Genomic DNA, 15397 nt, shown 5'->3' with positions numbered 1-15397 from the left:
AACATAGTTGGACATAGTCTGAGATAAAAACTCACGGAAACAGTAGCCATAGTTTTATCAACAAAGCAGAAGCACAAAAAGGTCTGCAACAGAGTGGTGAAAAATAAATGTCTCGCACAAACCTTAAGCTTTCACTTCCTCCACCACTGGCACCCAGCGGCAGCAGAGTGCACCATATCATAGAAACCCTACAGTACAGAAAGAGGCCATTTGGCCCATCGAGTCTGCACCGACCACAATCCCACCCAGGCCCTACCCCCATATCCCTACATATTTTACCCACTAGTCCCTCTAATCTACGCATCCCAGGACACTAAGGGGCAATTTTAGCATGGCCAATCAACCTAACCCGCACATCTTTGGACTGTGGGAGGAAACCCACGCAGACACGAGGAGAATGTGCAAACTCCACACAGACAGTGACCCAAGCCGGGAATCGAACCCAAGTCCCTGGAGCTGTGAAGCAGCAGTGCTAACCACTGTGCTACCGTGCCGCCCATATGCAAGGTGCACTGCAGTAACTTGCCAAGGCACCTTTGAAAAACCCGTGATCCCTACCACCGAGAAGAACAAGAGCAGCAGACACGTGGAACACCACCAGAGGACAGTGGGTATCAATGGAATAATCCCCCAAACATGACTTAGCCTTATATCGAACTTTAAAAACATCCTGAGGTTCTTCGCAATTGGGGGTCAGATGCAAGCAGCAATCGGAATCATTTGGAGTGGACAAGGGGTACCATCGGAAGGGGGAGGTTCTAACGGGGCATTCAAAATAGGAGATGAGTGCAGCAAGGTGATCTTATAGAGGTCAATAAAATAATGAGGGGCATAGATCAGCGAGATAGTCAATATCTTTTCCCAAAGGTAGGAGGGTCTAAAACTAGAGGGCATCGGTTTAAGGTGAGAGGGGAGAGATACAAAAGGGTCCAGAGGGGCAATTTTTTCACGCAGAGTGGTGAGTGTCTGGAACAAGCTGCCAGAGGCAGTAGTAGAGGCGGTTACAATTTTGTCTTTTAAAAAGCATTTAGACAGTTACATGGGTAAGATGGGTATAGAGGGATATGGGCCAAATGCAGGCAATTGGGACTAGCTTTGGGGTTTAAAAAAAAGGACGACATGGACAAGTTGGGCCGAAGGGCCTGTTTCCATGCTGTAAACCTCCATGATTCTATAAGTGGAAGAATTTAATACAGTGGCGAGTTTGGCAAAAGAGTTTCAGAGAGTGGGGACGAGGTGAAAATAAAAGTTCAAGTCTATTTATTAGTCACAAGTAGGCTTACATTGACCTTGTAGTGAAGTTATTGTGAAAATCCCCCAGGTTGAAAAAATCCTCTAGGTGGCTGAAGGGTCTGCCATTCGTGGGAAAGTGCGAGGGAGAAGGGAATAATCAAAGTTGGCGGAGTGAATAGTGTGAACAGAGAGGAAAGGCTGAAGGAGGTTGCAGCTGATAGGGACAAAACAAGGACACAAAGAGATGTTAAGATAAGGAACCGGTTGAGCAGTACTTGAGGTACCGCCCTCCTCGAGTTTAGCTTGAGCAACTTCCAGGAAAAGGGTGTGAAGTTTCTGACTGGGAGGCAAACAGAACAGGGGGGAAAGTTCAAGATGATCTTAAACAACACATGGCACCTTTGCCAAAGCAAAATATCCCAAGAAGTTTTACAGAAGCATTATCAAACAAAAGTTTACTCATGGTCACACAAGGAGATATTAGGACAGGTGACTAATAGTTGATCAAAGAGGGTAGATTTCAAGGATCATCTGAAAGGAGCAGAGGGAAGAGAAGAACGGGCTGCTCGGTGGCACAGTGGTTAGCACTGCTGCCTCACAGCGCCAGGGACCCAGGTTCAATTCCAGCCTCAGGTCACTGTCTGTGTGGAGTTTGCACATTCTCCCCGTGTCTGGGTTCCCTCCGGGTGCTCCGATTTCATCCCACGGTCCAAAGGTGTGCGGGTTAGGTTGATTGGCCATGCTAAGTTGACCCTAGTAAAGTATGTGGGGTTACGGGACTTGGGCCTGGGTGGTCGGTGCAGACTCGATGGGCCGAATGGCCTCCTTCTGCACTGTAGGGTTTCTATGATTCTTTAGTGCGATGAATTCCAGATCAAATGATCTTAACAGCTGAAGGCAACCACCAATGGTGGAGTGATGATAATGACAGATGTGCAAGACACTAGAATTGGAAGGGATCAGAGATCTCAGATGTTTGGAGGGTTGGAGCAGATTACAGAGGCAGGGAGGGTGAGGCCATTGCAGGAATTCAAAACAAGGATGAGAATTTTAAAACTGAAGGGCTACCAAACCAGGAGAGAAGAGTTTATAAAGTTCATTTACTAGTGTCACAAGAGGCCTTACATTAACACTGCAATGAAGTTACTGTGAAAATCCCCAGTCGCCACACTCCGGCGCCTGTTCGGGTACACTGAGGGAGAATTTAGCACAGCCAATGCACCTAACCAGCACGTCTTTCAGACTGTGGGAGGAAACTGGCGCACCCGGAGGAAACCCACGCAGACACGGGGAGAACGTGCAAACTCCACACAGACAGTGACCCAAGCTGAGAATCGATCCGGGCCCTTGGCGCTGTGAGGTAGCAGTGCTAACCACTGTGCCACCGTGCCACCCCAGCAAGGATAGGGGTGATGGGTGGATGAGACGTTTGGTGTAAATTAGGATCTGGGCAGTAGAGTTTTGGATCAGCTCAAGTTTATTGGGATTGGAAGATGGGAGGTCGGCCATCAGAATGTAGTTAAGTCTGGATGTAACAAAGGCATGGATGAGGGCTTCCACAACAGAGGAGTTGAGGAAGGGGCATCATTGATCGTGTTAGAGAGGTAGAAGGAGGTGGTCTGGATAATGGTGTAGATGTGTGGTCAGCTGCTCATCTTGAGATCAAGTATCATGGAAACATAGAAACCCGGGACAGTGCAGAAGGAGGCCATTCGGCTTAATGAATCTGCATTGGTTTCCTCCCACACTCCAAAGATGTGCGGGTTGGGTTGATTGGTCAAGATAAGTTGCTCCTTAGTGTCAGGGGGACTAGGAGGGTAAATATGTAGGGTTACGGGGATAGGACCTTGGTGGGATTGTTGTCGGTGCAGACTCGATGGGCCAAATGGCCTCCTTCTGCACTGTTGATTCTATGATCGACTCTCCAAAAGAGTATCTTACCCAGGTCCACCCCACCGTCCTATCCGTAACCCCACTCATTTAGCATGGCTAATCCACCTACCCTGCACATCTTTGAACTGTGGGAAGAAACCAGATTCTACAAAATTCATCATCAACGATTTGATTCAACTTTGCAGTTTATTGTTTATCAACTCATACCTAGATAGGAACATAAGAATTAGGAGCAGAAGTAGGCAAATTCAGCCCTTCGAGCCTGTTCCGCCATTCAATCAGATCATGGCTGATCTCTCCCTGGTCTCAAATCCACCTCCCCACCTGTTCCCCATTTCCTCTTATCCTTTTTTTTAAATTAGAAATATATTTACCTCCTTCATGAAATGATTCAACGATTCGGACTCCACCGCGCTATGGGGCAGCGAGTTCCACAAATTCACCACCCTCTGAGAAGTAGTTCCTCCTCATCTCAGTTTCAAATCTACCACCCCTCAGCCTATATCTGTGACCTCTTGTTCTAGATTGCCCCACAAGGGGAAACATTTGGTCTACATTTACTTTATCAATCCTTTTAAAATTTTATATACCTCAATCAGATCCTCTCTCATCCTTCTAAACTCCAACGAGGACAAGACCAAACTGTTTAATCTCTCCTCAGACGTCAACCCCTTCATCCCCGGAATCAATCTGGTGAACCTCCTCTGAACTGCCTCCAATGCCACAACATCCTTCCTCAAATAAGGAGACCCCAAAACTGGACACAATACTCCAATTGTGGTCTCACCAACACCGTATACAATTGCAACAACACTTCTCTACTTTTATACCCCAGTCTCTTTGCAATAAAATATCATCCCATTTGCCTTTTTTATAGCATGCATACCGAATTTCTGCGATGTTAAAATGTAACATTTAGGGGCCGTTACCTTGATGCTACCATTTTGAAGAAACACTATTTGCTTCTCTCCATCTCCCACAAAGTGGGGGATGCGTGTTAGGCTCTGGTTCCACCAGCTCGTGAACTTCATTTAACTGGCTGAGCTCGTGAAGTGGAGTGTTGGCCGCCTCTTCAAATCAGAAAAAACATAAAAACAAGCTCAAACTGTCCTCATCCATGGCACACACAATCCAGGCAATGTTTAGCAGAGATCAGGAAAGGAAATCTTGCTCTTGATCTTGTTTTCTCCTTTGGCTGGTGCTTAAACTGAGACCTCACGTCTCCACTGCCTCCAGAATGGAGATCAACTCATTCAGCAAATAAACCCTGAGATCTTCCTTCGCACCTGCTCTACTCATTGGCTTAACCAACTAAACCATTGAGGAATTAGACTGACTATAAATAATCATCTTTCGAGGACTGTGATTATCCCTGGGAATTATATAGATCAGCTTCCCTGATCTTGCAAAACGAATTAGATTAAGTGCAGCACGCAAGCATGCGCCAAGAGTATAATATCCACACACAAAGTAGAATTCCATAAGTTATGACATATGTACCAGACCTCAATGGGCCAAATAGTCTCTTTCTGTGCTGTAGCTGTTCTATGACGGCAAGTGTTCAGGATACGCAATGCACAGCCTGAGAGAGGGTGGGTGTTCAAAAGGAATTAAGTTGATTTTTCTCTACACCCTAGCTGTGATTGTAACATGACATTCTGCACCCTCTCCTTACCTTGTCTATGTAGGGTGCGCTTTGTCTGTACAGCGTGCAAGAAACAATACTTTTCACAGTATACCAACACACGTGACAATAATAAATCAAATCATGTCAAAAGATGAATAAGCAGGGAAGGCGATGACCTAGGGGTATCATCGCTAGACTATTAATCCAGAAACTCGGCTAATGTTCTGGAATCCGCGTTCAAATCCCGTCACGGCAGATGATGTAATTTGAATTCAATCAAAAAAAATCTGGAATTAAGAATCCATTGACAGCCATGTAACCATTGCCGATAGTTGGAAAAACCCATCTGGTTCACTAATGTCCTTTAGGGAAGGAAATCTGCCGTCCTTACCTGGTCTGGCCTACATGTGACTCCAGAGCCACAGCAATGTGGTTGACTCTCAACTGCCCTCGGGCAACTAAGGATGGGCAATAAATGCTGGCCCAGCCAGCGACGCCCATGTCCCACGAATGAATTAAAAAAAGCACCTGAAACGAATATAGCTGTGGGGTTACATTAAAAGCGTGGAATGGGAGTAACGAAATTGTGCTCACACGGGGCTTGCATGAACTCAATGGGCCAAATAGTCTCTTTCTGTGCTGTAACTGCTCTATGAATCTATGATCTTGTGGCTATGGAACATGACTGGCACAGAGTGGCAGCTGCATTTTCCCAAACTGACACTTCACTGCAAAAGGCTACTGGCTATATATCATTTTGTTTCTGTGCAAAACAGGGAAATCAGCAGCCCTCCTCACATCCCTCCCAATATTTTATCTTGATTGAGGCCAATGCAATAACATTTAAGAGACATAAACAAGCTACAACTCACTTGCGATGACTTTATACTTTCCCAAAACGTCAAGATCAGCCCCATAGCATGAAGTATTTTGAAAATGTGATAGAATAGGATATAAATGCAGATTATTTAGACAAACCTCAGATTGGGTATTAGGACTGTAGATTTTAGCTATAAGGCTAGAGTTAATTTCTTTGACAAAGGAAGCCAACGGGATATTTAGTTGAGATGTATAAAATTATTATACACCAAGATAGAGTGGTTAGGAAGGTGGGGACAATTTTCCATTTGCAGAGAGGTCATTAACAAGGGACATAAATTTAAAGTAACTTGCAAAAGGATTAGAGGCGAGTTGAGAATTATTTTCACCCAGAGGATGGTAGAACACTGAAAATTACCGTGTGAAAGGGTTGTGGAGACAGGAAACCTCATCACATTTAAAAGTGGTTGGATATGCCATAATCCACCGAGTTACAGACCAGGGTCGGAATGTGGGATTAGGTAGATCTCTCTTTTTCCAACAAGCGGACATGGTGGGCAGAATGGCCTCCATAGAATAGAACTACAGAAACCCTTCAGTGCAGAAGGAGGCCATTGAGCCCATCAAGTGTGCACCAACTCGAGGGGAAGGTGGTGGCATAGTGGCATTGTCGCTGGACTAGTAATCCAGAGACCAGGGTAATGTTCTGGGGACCTGGGTTCAAATCCCTCACGGCTGATGGTGAAATTTGAATTCAATAAAAAATCTGGAATTTAAAGTCTAATGTTGACCATTGTTGCAAAAATCCATCTGGTTCACTAATGTCCATTAGGGAAGGAAATCAGCCGTCCTTACCTGGTCTGGCCTCCATGTGACTCCAGACCCACAGCAATGTGGTTGACTCTTAAATATCCTCAAGGATGGGCAATAAATGCTGACCCAGCCAGCGATGCCCACATCCCATGAACAAATAGAAAAAGAAACTCTCCAAAAGAGCATCTTACCCAAGACCTATCCCTGTAAACCTGCACATTTACCATGGCCAATCCACCTAAACTACCCACCTTTGGAATCTAAGGAGCAATTTACCATGGCCAATCCAACTAACCTACCCAACTTTGGAATCTAAGGGGCAATTTAGCATGGCCAATAACCTACACATTTTTGGAATCTAAGGGGCAATTTACCATGGCCAATCCACCGAACCATCCATCATCTTTGGACTTCCGTATCATAAATGTTCCATGTTCCTAAGTAGCTTAGTGCGTAATAATCGGATAATGGGTATTATCGGATTTGATCAGAATGACCAACTTTACAACTCTATTCACAGAGCCTGTGACTCCCATCACAAACTAACAATGAACAACAACAACTTGGAACACCAAATATAAACATGACTTCAACAGAAGGTTATGCACAAGCTCCCCAGCCAGGATGCTCCACACAATTACATGACCTTTTGTGCCCTATGAAATCATAAACAGAAGATATTAAAAAAAAACAAATGTCAATTTGTCCCGAGTTGAGTAAATGTAGAGAACCGACCAATGGTTAAAAGCGAGAGCCCGCTCTGTCTGCTTGGGCGCTCGCTAAAGACGTGGAGATCCCCCGTCTAACCAACTGCACTCGGATTTCAATCTACCACAGAAAAATTAAAGAAACAGGTGAATTGGCTTTAAAGAGGGTGAAGAAACGTTTCACAGAATGGATCCAGGGACTACAGTTACATGGATTGATTAGAGGAGGAAGGGCTGTGCACCTTAAGAGAAGGTTAAGGAGAAATTTGATAGACCCGCGAGGGGTCTAGTCAGACTAGATTGAGAGAAACTGTTCCCATTTGCCAGAAGCGTTGAGATCTGGAGTGCACAGGTTTAAGGTGATTACCAAAAGAACCAAAGGAGACATGAGAAAAATCATTGCAATACAGCAAGTGGTCAGGATACGGCACTGCACAGCCTGAGAGCGTGGGCTTTCAAAAGGAATTAAGTTGATCTTTCTCTGCACCCTAGCTATGACTGTAACACTATGTTCTGCACCCTCTCCTTTTCTTCTCTATGAACGGTATGCTTTGTACAGCGTGCAAGAAACAATACCTTTCACTGTATACCAACACATGTGACAATAATAAATCAAATCATAGAAACATAGAAGATAGGAGCAGGAGGAGGCCATTTGGCCCTTCGAGCCTGCTCCGCCATTCATCACGATCATGGCTGATCGTCCAACTCAATAGCCTAATCCTGCTTTCTCCCCATAACCTTTAATCCCATTCGTCCCAAGTGCTATATCCAGCCGCCTCTTGAGTACATTCAATGTTTTGGCATCAACTACTTCCTGTGGTAATGAATTCCACATAAATCATATCAAAAGAATTAATAAGCACCCGAAAAGAAAATATCTGCGGAGTTACAATGAAAAGCGTGGAATGGGAGTAACGAAATTGTGCTCACACGGGGCTGGCATGAACTCAATGGGCCAAATAGTCTCTTTCTGTGCTGTAACTGCTCTATGAATCTATGCTCTTGTGGTTATGGAACATGACTGGCACAGAGTGGCAGCTGCATTTTCCCAAACTGACACTTCACTGCAAAAGGCTACTGGCTATATATCATTTTGTTTCTGTGCAAAACAAGCAAACCAGCAGCCCCCCTCACATCCCTCCCAATATTTTATCTTGATTGAGGCCAATACAATAACATTTAAGGGACATAAACAAGCTACAACTCACTTGCGATGACTTTATACTTTCCCAAAACGTCAAGATCAGCCCCATAGCATGAAGTATTTTGAAAATGTGATAAAATGGGATATAAATGCATACTATTGAGACGAACCTCATATTGGGTATTACTCAAAAATGCACATCCTATTAAGTATAGTTGCAGATAAGGCCCGTCTCCTGCATGTTACCGTATTAAAATCAGGACACTCCTACTCTAGTTCATTATCCCACAGGATCTCACAGCTTCCATGTAGACATATGAATTAGGAACGGAGTAGGCCACTCAGCCCCCGAGTCTGCTCTGCCATTCAATAAGACCATGGGTCATCTGATTATAATCTCAAACCCACATTCCTGCCTTCTCCTAATGACCTTTCAATCTACTTAGCTCTCCCTTAAAAATATTCAAAGGCTCTACTTCCACTGCCTTTTGAGAAAGAGTTCCAAGACTCACGGCCCTCTGAGAGAAAATATTTCATATCTGCCTTAAACAGGCCACCGCTTATTTTCAAACAGTGACCTCTAGTTCTAGATTCTCCCACAAATATCTTCCCCACATCCACGTTGTCAGTACCCCTCAGGATCTTAAAGGTTTCAATCAAATCACCTCTCATTCTTCTAAACTCCCACGGACAGAAGCCTAGTCTGTCCAACCTTTCCTCGTAGGACAACCCAGTTTAGTAAACCGTCTCTGAACCGCTGCTAATGTATTTACATCTTTCTTTAAATAAGGAGGCTAATACTGTACACAACACTCCAGATGTGGTCTCACCGATGCCCAGTATAAATGAAGCATGACCTCCCTACTTTTGTAATAAATTCCCCTCACAATAAATAACATTCTATTAGCTTTCCTAATTACCTGCTGTACCTGTATACCAAGCTTTTGTGATTCATGGACTAGGACATTGAGATCTCTCTGAATCTCAGAGCTCTGCAATATCTTACCATTTAGATAATATATTTCTTCTTTATTCTTCCTGCCAAAATGGACAATATCACATTTGCCCACATTATACTCCATTTGCCAGATCTTTGCCCATTCACCTAACTTATCGATACTCCTTTGTAGCCTCCTTCTGTCCTCTTCACAATTTACTTTCCTACTTATCTGTTTATCCTCAGCAAATTTTGCAACTATACCTTTGGTCCCTTCATTTAAGGGACAGCACGGTGGGTGGCACAGTGGTTAGCACTGCTGCCTCACAGCGCTAGGGACCTGGGTTCGATTCCGGCCTTGGGTCACTGTCTATCTGGAGTTTGCACATTCTCCCCGTGTCTGCGTGGGTTTGCTCCGGGTGCTCCGGTTTCCTCTCACAGTCCAAAGATGTGCGGGTTAGGTTGATTGGCCATGCTGAACTGCCCTTAGTGGCAGGAATTCACAGGGTAAATATGTAGGGTTACGGGGATAGGGCCTGGGTGGGATTGTGGTCAGTGCAGACTTGATGGGCCAAATGGCCTCCTTCTGCACTGTAGGGATTCTACGAAGTTAATCATGTAAATTGTAAAAGGTCGAGGCCCCAGCACCGCTTCCTGTGGTACACCACTTATTACATCCTGTCAACCAGAAAAAGACCCATTTACGTCACCTGTTTCCTGTTATTTAGCGAATCTTCAATCCACTCCAAGTGTTACACCCTACACCATGAGCTTTTATCTTCCTTAATAACCTTTCATGTGGCACCTTGTCAAATCAGTACATCCACCAGTTCCCCTTTATCCACAGTACGTGTTATTTTTTTCAAAGAACGCCAATAAATTGGTTAAAGATAGTTTCTCTTTCACAAAACCACGTTGACTCTGCCTTGAATTTCCAATCTAATAGAACCTTCCCCAAGTCCAGGGAATTTTGGAAAATTAAAACCAATGCATCAAATATCTCCCCAGCCACTTATTTCAAGATCCTAGGTTGAAGTCCATCTGGACCCAGGGATTTGTCAGTTTGTAGCCCCAACAATTTACTCAATACCATTTCCCTGGTGTTTGTAATTTTTTGAGTCCCTCCCTCCCTTCCATTTCCTTATCTCACTTTGTATTCCTACAATTTTTTGCTCTGCAAAACTCCTGCTTGGCATCACCCATGGTGGGTGGCATGGGTGGCACAGTGGTTAGCACTGCTGCCTCACAATGCCAGGGACCCGGGTTTGATTCCCGGCTCAGGTCACTGTCTGTGCGGAGTTTGCACATTTTCCCCGTGTCTGCGTGGATTTCCTCCGGGTGCTCCGGTTTCCTCCCACACTCTAAAGATGTGCAGGTTAGACGGATTGGCCATGCTAAATTGCCCCCGAGTGTCAGGGGAACTAGCTAGAGTAAATGCATGGAGTTATGGGGATAGTGCCTGGGTGGGATTGTAGTCGGTGCAGACTCGATGGGCCAAATGGCCTCCTTCTGCACTGTAGGATTCTCTGATTCTGTGATCTCATGTTTTATCCCAGTAAATTATGCAACACAGCTTTCTTCTCTCCTTCGGCCGTCCCTCAGGGATCGAGGATGATTTGCTTCCACATCAGTCTGATGGGTTCTGGGATGGCTGGCAAGTCCAATGCAAGATCTGCAGACTCTGCCACATGCAGGGCAGATGGTGCTAGAAGGCAGATGAGTTGTTTGGAAGATTGTGCGCTCTCCACACTTCAAACATCACCTCTTCTGGTCAGCAATTAATTCTGGTTCATGAACGAACCTTCTCCATTTTGGTTGGTCGCAAGCCAAGTTTCCCATGAGCCAGTGCAGATCATAGAATCCTACAGTGCAGAAGGAGGCCATTCAGCCCATTGAGTCTGCACCGACTGCAATCCCATCCAGGCCATACCCCATAATCCCATGCATTTACCCTAGCTCGTTCCCAAGGGGCAATTTAGCATGGCCAATCCACCTAACCCGCACATCTTTGGAGTGTGGGAGGAAACCGGGGCACCCAGAGGAAACCCATGCAGGCACGTGGAGAATGTGCTGACTCCACACAGACACTGACCCAAGTTGGGAATCGAGCCCAGGTCCCTGGCGCTGTGAGGCAGCAGTGCTAATCACTGTGCCACCATGCCGCCCAGATCTTTGACCTCTTTAGGGATGTTTTGAGGGCAGCCCTAAAGCACTTCTACCACCCTCCCGGGAGTCTCCTGCCGCAATCGAGTTCCAAGCAGAGGAGTTGCTTCGGGATAAAAGCAAATTACTGCGGATGGTGGAATCTGAAACAAAAAAAAACAGAAAATGCTGGAAAATCTCAGCAGGTCTGACCGCATCTGTGGAGAGAGAACGGAGCCAACGTTTCAAGTCTGGATGGCTCTCCACCGATTCTCTCTCCACAGATGCTGTCAGACCTGCTGAGGTTTTCCATTGCTTTGGGAGGCTGGTGTCAGGTGTAGGAACAGCATGAGTTGCCAAGTAGAGCTGGGTTTAGGTGATTAGCACCTCAATGCTGGGTAAGTTGGCTTGGGAGAGGATGCTCTTGTGTGACCACCTTTCTTGCCTTCGGATATGGAGGATCTCAAAAAGGCAACCACTGGTGGTGCTTCTGCAAGTGCTTGAAGGTGTCTGCCCGCTGAAGGTTGTCCTAGCCTCTCAAAGCACATAGGAGAAGCACAGAGAGGATCACTGCTGCCTGGCTGATCTATCCCCAGGGCATCACGGTGCAACTTATTAAGCCCATCATATGCCTGTACCAGTATTTTTGACCAATGCCATCCAATCTCTTCCCCATTTCCCTGTATTTTTTTAAATCCCTTTTGAAAGTGGCAATTGAATCTGCTTTAAGACAACTCGCTACTCTCAAAAAATCTCATCCCTCTCCCCCTTTCGTTCGTTTGCCAATTATCATTCACTTTGCTTCCTTATAATTGTAATATGGTATTGCCTCTTCTCCCAGTTTTTCAATAAACAACCCCCTCCCTCCCCTCTTTATCTCAGTCAAGCTCTGCAACCATGCCTGAAATTGACTGGTAATAGATGCAAGATTTCCAGAGCAACCCTTTCATTTTCTCCCTCTCTCACACACACATACTGACCTTCCCTATCATGCTAAGACTGCCCCGTCCCTAAATCAGAAAACCCAGTGAACAAATCCGTACCTAATTCCCCCCCTAATGCAGTCCCCACGATTTACCCCCAGTCTCATCCAGAAAACAGACTAAACTCGCAACCACACACACACCGAGAGAGATCTGCATCACCTCCCTCTCTCTCTCTCACACAGCACAATGAAACAAATGTCTATCAGTCCCAAGTATCCATCCACCTGCAGCGCAGTCGCTACATTGGGGAGATTCTCAGGACAGAGGGGAAATTTCTCGCACCTCTTCGCAATGTTTCCAATCTCTGCCTTCCCCTCTCCAACCCCAACACAGGCTCAATGCAGAGTAAAGCTCCTAAAACCCCCTCGGCTCTCAGCAATAACTGCAGTAAACCCGCCCAGAATAAACCAGAATTAATTTACCTTCTTTCTCTCTCTCTCTCCCTCTCAGTACAAAGCCAGGATATTAAACAGCTTCTCTTCTTCCTCCCATTTAAAGTCCCCGATGGGATCAAAACATTCTAACCATCTCTTGGGTCTTTTGCGCTCTCCATTTCTCCAGCTACACAATTAACATACACAAAGTGTGTGTGTTTGAGAGAGAGAGAGAAAACCTTTTCCGGTCTGCGAAAACGGGAGATGAATGACAGATAGAGAGATGGTTCAGAGAAAGCTGGCCTCTGCTGGACAGGCTCAGGAGCTGCAGCAGGGACAATGTGAAGTGGGGTTTGTTTCAGTTCAGGAGTCCTCCCCCCTGAACTCACACTTGTCCTATTGGAGTGAGACTCGCCCTCTAACTAACCTCAAGAATAAGCAGATTAAACGTGCCCCCATACTCAAATTTCAAACCCATTTATTTTTTATTCGTGTCACAAGTAGGCTTGGATTAACACTGCAATGAAGCTCCTGTGAAAATCCTTTAGTCGCCACACTCCGGCCCCTGTTCGGGTACACTGAGGGAGAATTTAGCACGGCCAATGCACTTAACCAGCACGTCTTTTGGACTCTGGGAGGAAACCGGAGCACCCGGAGGAAACCCACGCAGACACGAGGAGAATATGCAGACTCCGCACAGAGAGTGAACCCAGGTCCTTGGCACTGTGAGGCAGCAATGCTAACCACTGTGCCACCATGCCAGGATGTGGAGATGCCGGTGTTGGACTGGGGTAAGCACAGTAAGGAGTCTCACAACACCAGGTTAAAGTCCAACAGGTTTATTTGGTAGCAAAAGCCACTAGCTTTCGGAGCGCTGCTCCTACATCAAGGGGCAGCACTCCGAAAGCTTGTGGCTTGTGCTATCAAATAAACCTGTTGGACTTTAACCTGGTGTTGTGAGACTTCTTACTGCACCATGCCAGCACAGAAAGAAAGGACTTGCATTTATATCCACCACCGCAGGACCACCCCCCATCCCTCCCTCCAACCACCACCCCCCACCCCACCCCCCAAAGTGGTTTACAGTCAGTGAATAACTTCTTGAAGTCATAGAATCCCTACAGCACAAAAGGAGGCTATTCGGCCCATCAAGTCTATACCAACCACAATCCTATCTATTCCCGTAACCTTCATTTACCCCAATAATCCCCCTGACACTACAGTCAGTTTAACTTGGCCAATCAACTTAACCCGCACATCTTTGGAAATGTAGTCACTGTTGTGATGTAAGCCATACAGCAGCCCACTGATGCACAGGAAGCTCCCACAAACAGCACATTATCATGTTCAGCTAAACAGATTTCAGTGAGTTTTAAGGATTAAAATATTGGCTCAGTAGAATCATAGAATCATACAGCACAGAAGAGGCCCTTTGGCCCATCGAGTCTGCACTGACACCTGAGAAACACCTGACCTCCCACCTAATCCCATCTGCCAGCACTTGGCCCATAGCCTTGAATGCTATGAAGTGCCAAGTGTTCATTCAGATTCTTTTTAAAGGATGCGAGGCAACCCGCCTCCACCACCCTCCCAGGCAGTGCATTCCAGACCCTCACCACCCTCTGGGTAAAAAAGCTTTTCCTCACATTCCCCCCCACCAAACCTCCTTCCCCCCACCTTGAACCGATGTCCCTTCGTGACTGACCCTTCAACTAAAGGGAACAGCTTCTCCCTATCCATCCTGTCCGTGCCCCTCATAATCTCAAACACCTCGATCAGGTTGTCCCTCAGTCTTCTCTGCTCCAATGAAAACAACCCAAGCCTACCCAACCTCTCTTCATAACTTAAATGTTCCACCCCAGGCAGCATTCTGGTGAATCTCCTCTGCACTCCCTCCAGTGCAATCATGTCCTTCCTATAATGTGGCGACCAGAACTGACACCCTGGTAGCAAATGCCATTAGCTTTCGGAGCGCTGCTCCTTCGTCAGATGGAGTGGATATCTGCAGATATCCTAATAAGCTAATGGCATTTGCTACCAAATAAACGTGTTGGACTTTAACCTGATGTTGTTAAAACTCTTACTGTGTTTACCCCAGTCCAACGCCAGCATCTCCACAACATGAAAGATTGGAGCAGAGATTTCATTCTACCCGGTCATGAGCAGATTGTGAGATTTCTGAGCTTTGCAACGCCGGAGGAAATGATAAAGATAGGAAGGATTTATAGACAGGGAGTAGAATTTTAAAATCCAGAAGGATGGGGCGGGGAGTGGCGGGGGGTGGGGTGGGGGGGGGGGGGGAGGGAAGAAGGCTCAATTTAAACAGCATTAATCTCTCCGCTTACCACCCATCCCTGAACAGAAGGGTGTTTTTGGTTTATTTCCCTCTTTATAAGTGGTGGTATATTTCCTGAACCCTCTGTTTTCATGTGATCCAATTTTCTACTCATAACCCCACAGCAGATAGGACAAACTCAGAGGGTTAGTTTATTTGCACACACTCAAAACGCAGGAGGAGGGTCACAATATCACCTCCACACTCAGACAGTGAACAGAGGGATGAAGGAAAGAAGGATTTACATTACAGAGACCACAGAGAAAAGAAATATTGGTTCACATAGGTTCCAGAGTCCAAATCAAAGTCCAATTAGGTATTCCTTCACAGAAGACAGTGAGCTGAAAAACCGATGCGGTGTAATTTACTTTTCCGGTGGTGTTG

At 45.8% G+C, this 15397-nt stretch overlaps 1 protein-coding gene across 2 annotated transcripts in view; it reads right to left on the bottom strand.

The window, feature by feature from the left end:
• Positions 1-12888, bottom strand: part of pik3c2b (phosphatidylinositol-4-phosphate 3-kinase, catalytic subunit type 2 beta) — a 191054-nt gene extending 178166 nt beyond the window's left edge. For both annotated transcript variants that reach the window (XM_078242059.1, XM_078242060.1), the window contains exon 1: positions 12727-12888. The gene's annotated coding sequence lies outside the window, so the exon portion shown is untranslated. The remainder of the gene's footprint in view (positions 1-12726) is intronic.
• Between the last annotated feature and the right edge of the window lie 2509 nt (positions 12889-15397).

Source organism: Mustelus asterias, chromosome 25 (assembly GCF_964213995.1).
Source record: "Mustelus asterias chromosome 25, sMusAst1.hap1.1, whole genome shotgun sequence".
NCBI classification, from domain to species: Eukaryota; Metazoa; Chordata; class Chondrichthyes; order Carcharhiniformes; family Triakidae; genus Mustelus; species Mustelus asterias.
This window is presented reverse-complemented; position numbering and strand designations above follow the sequence as displayed.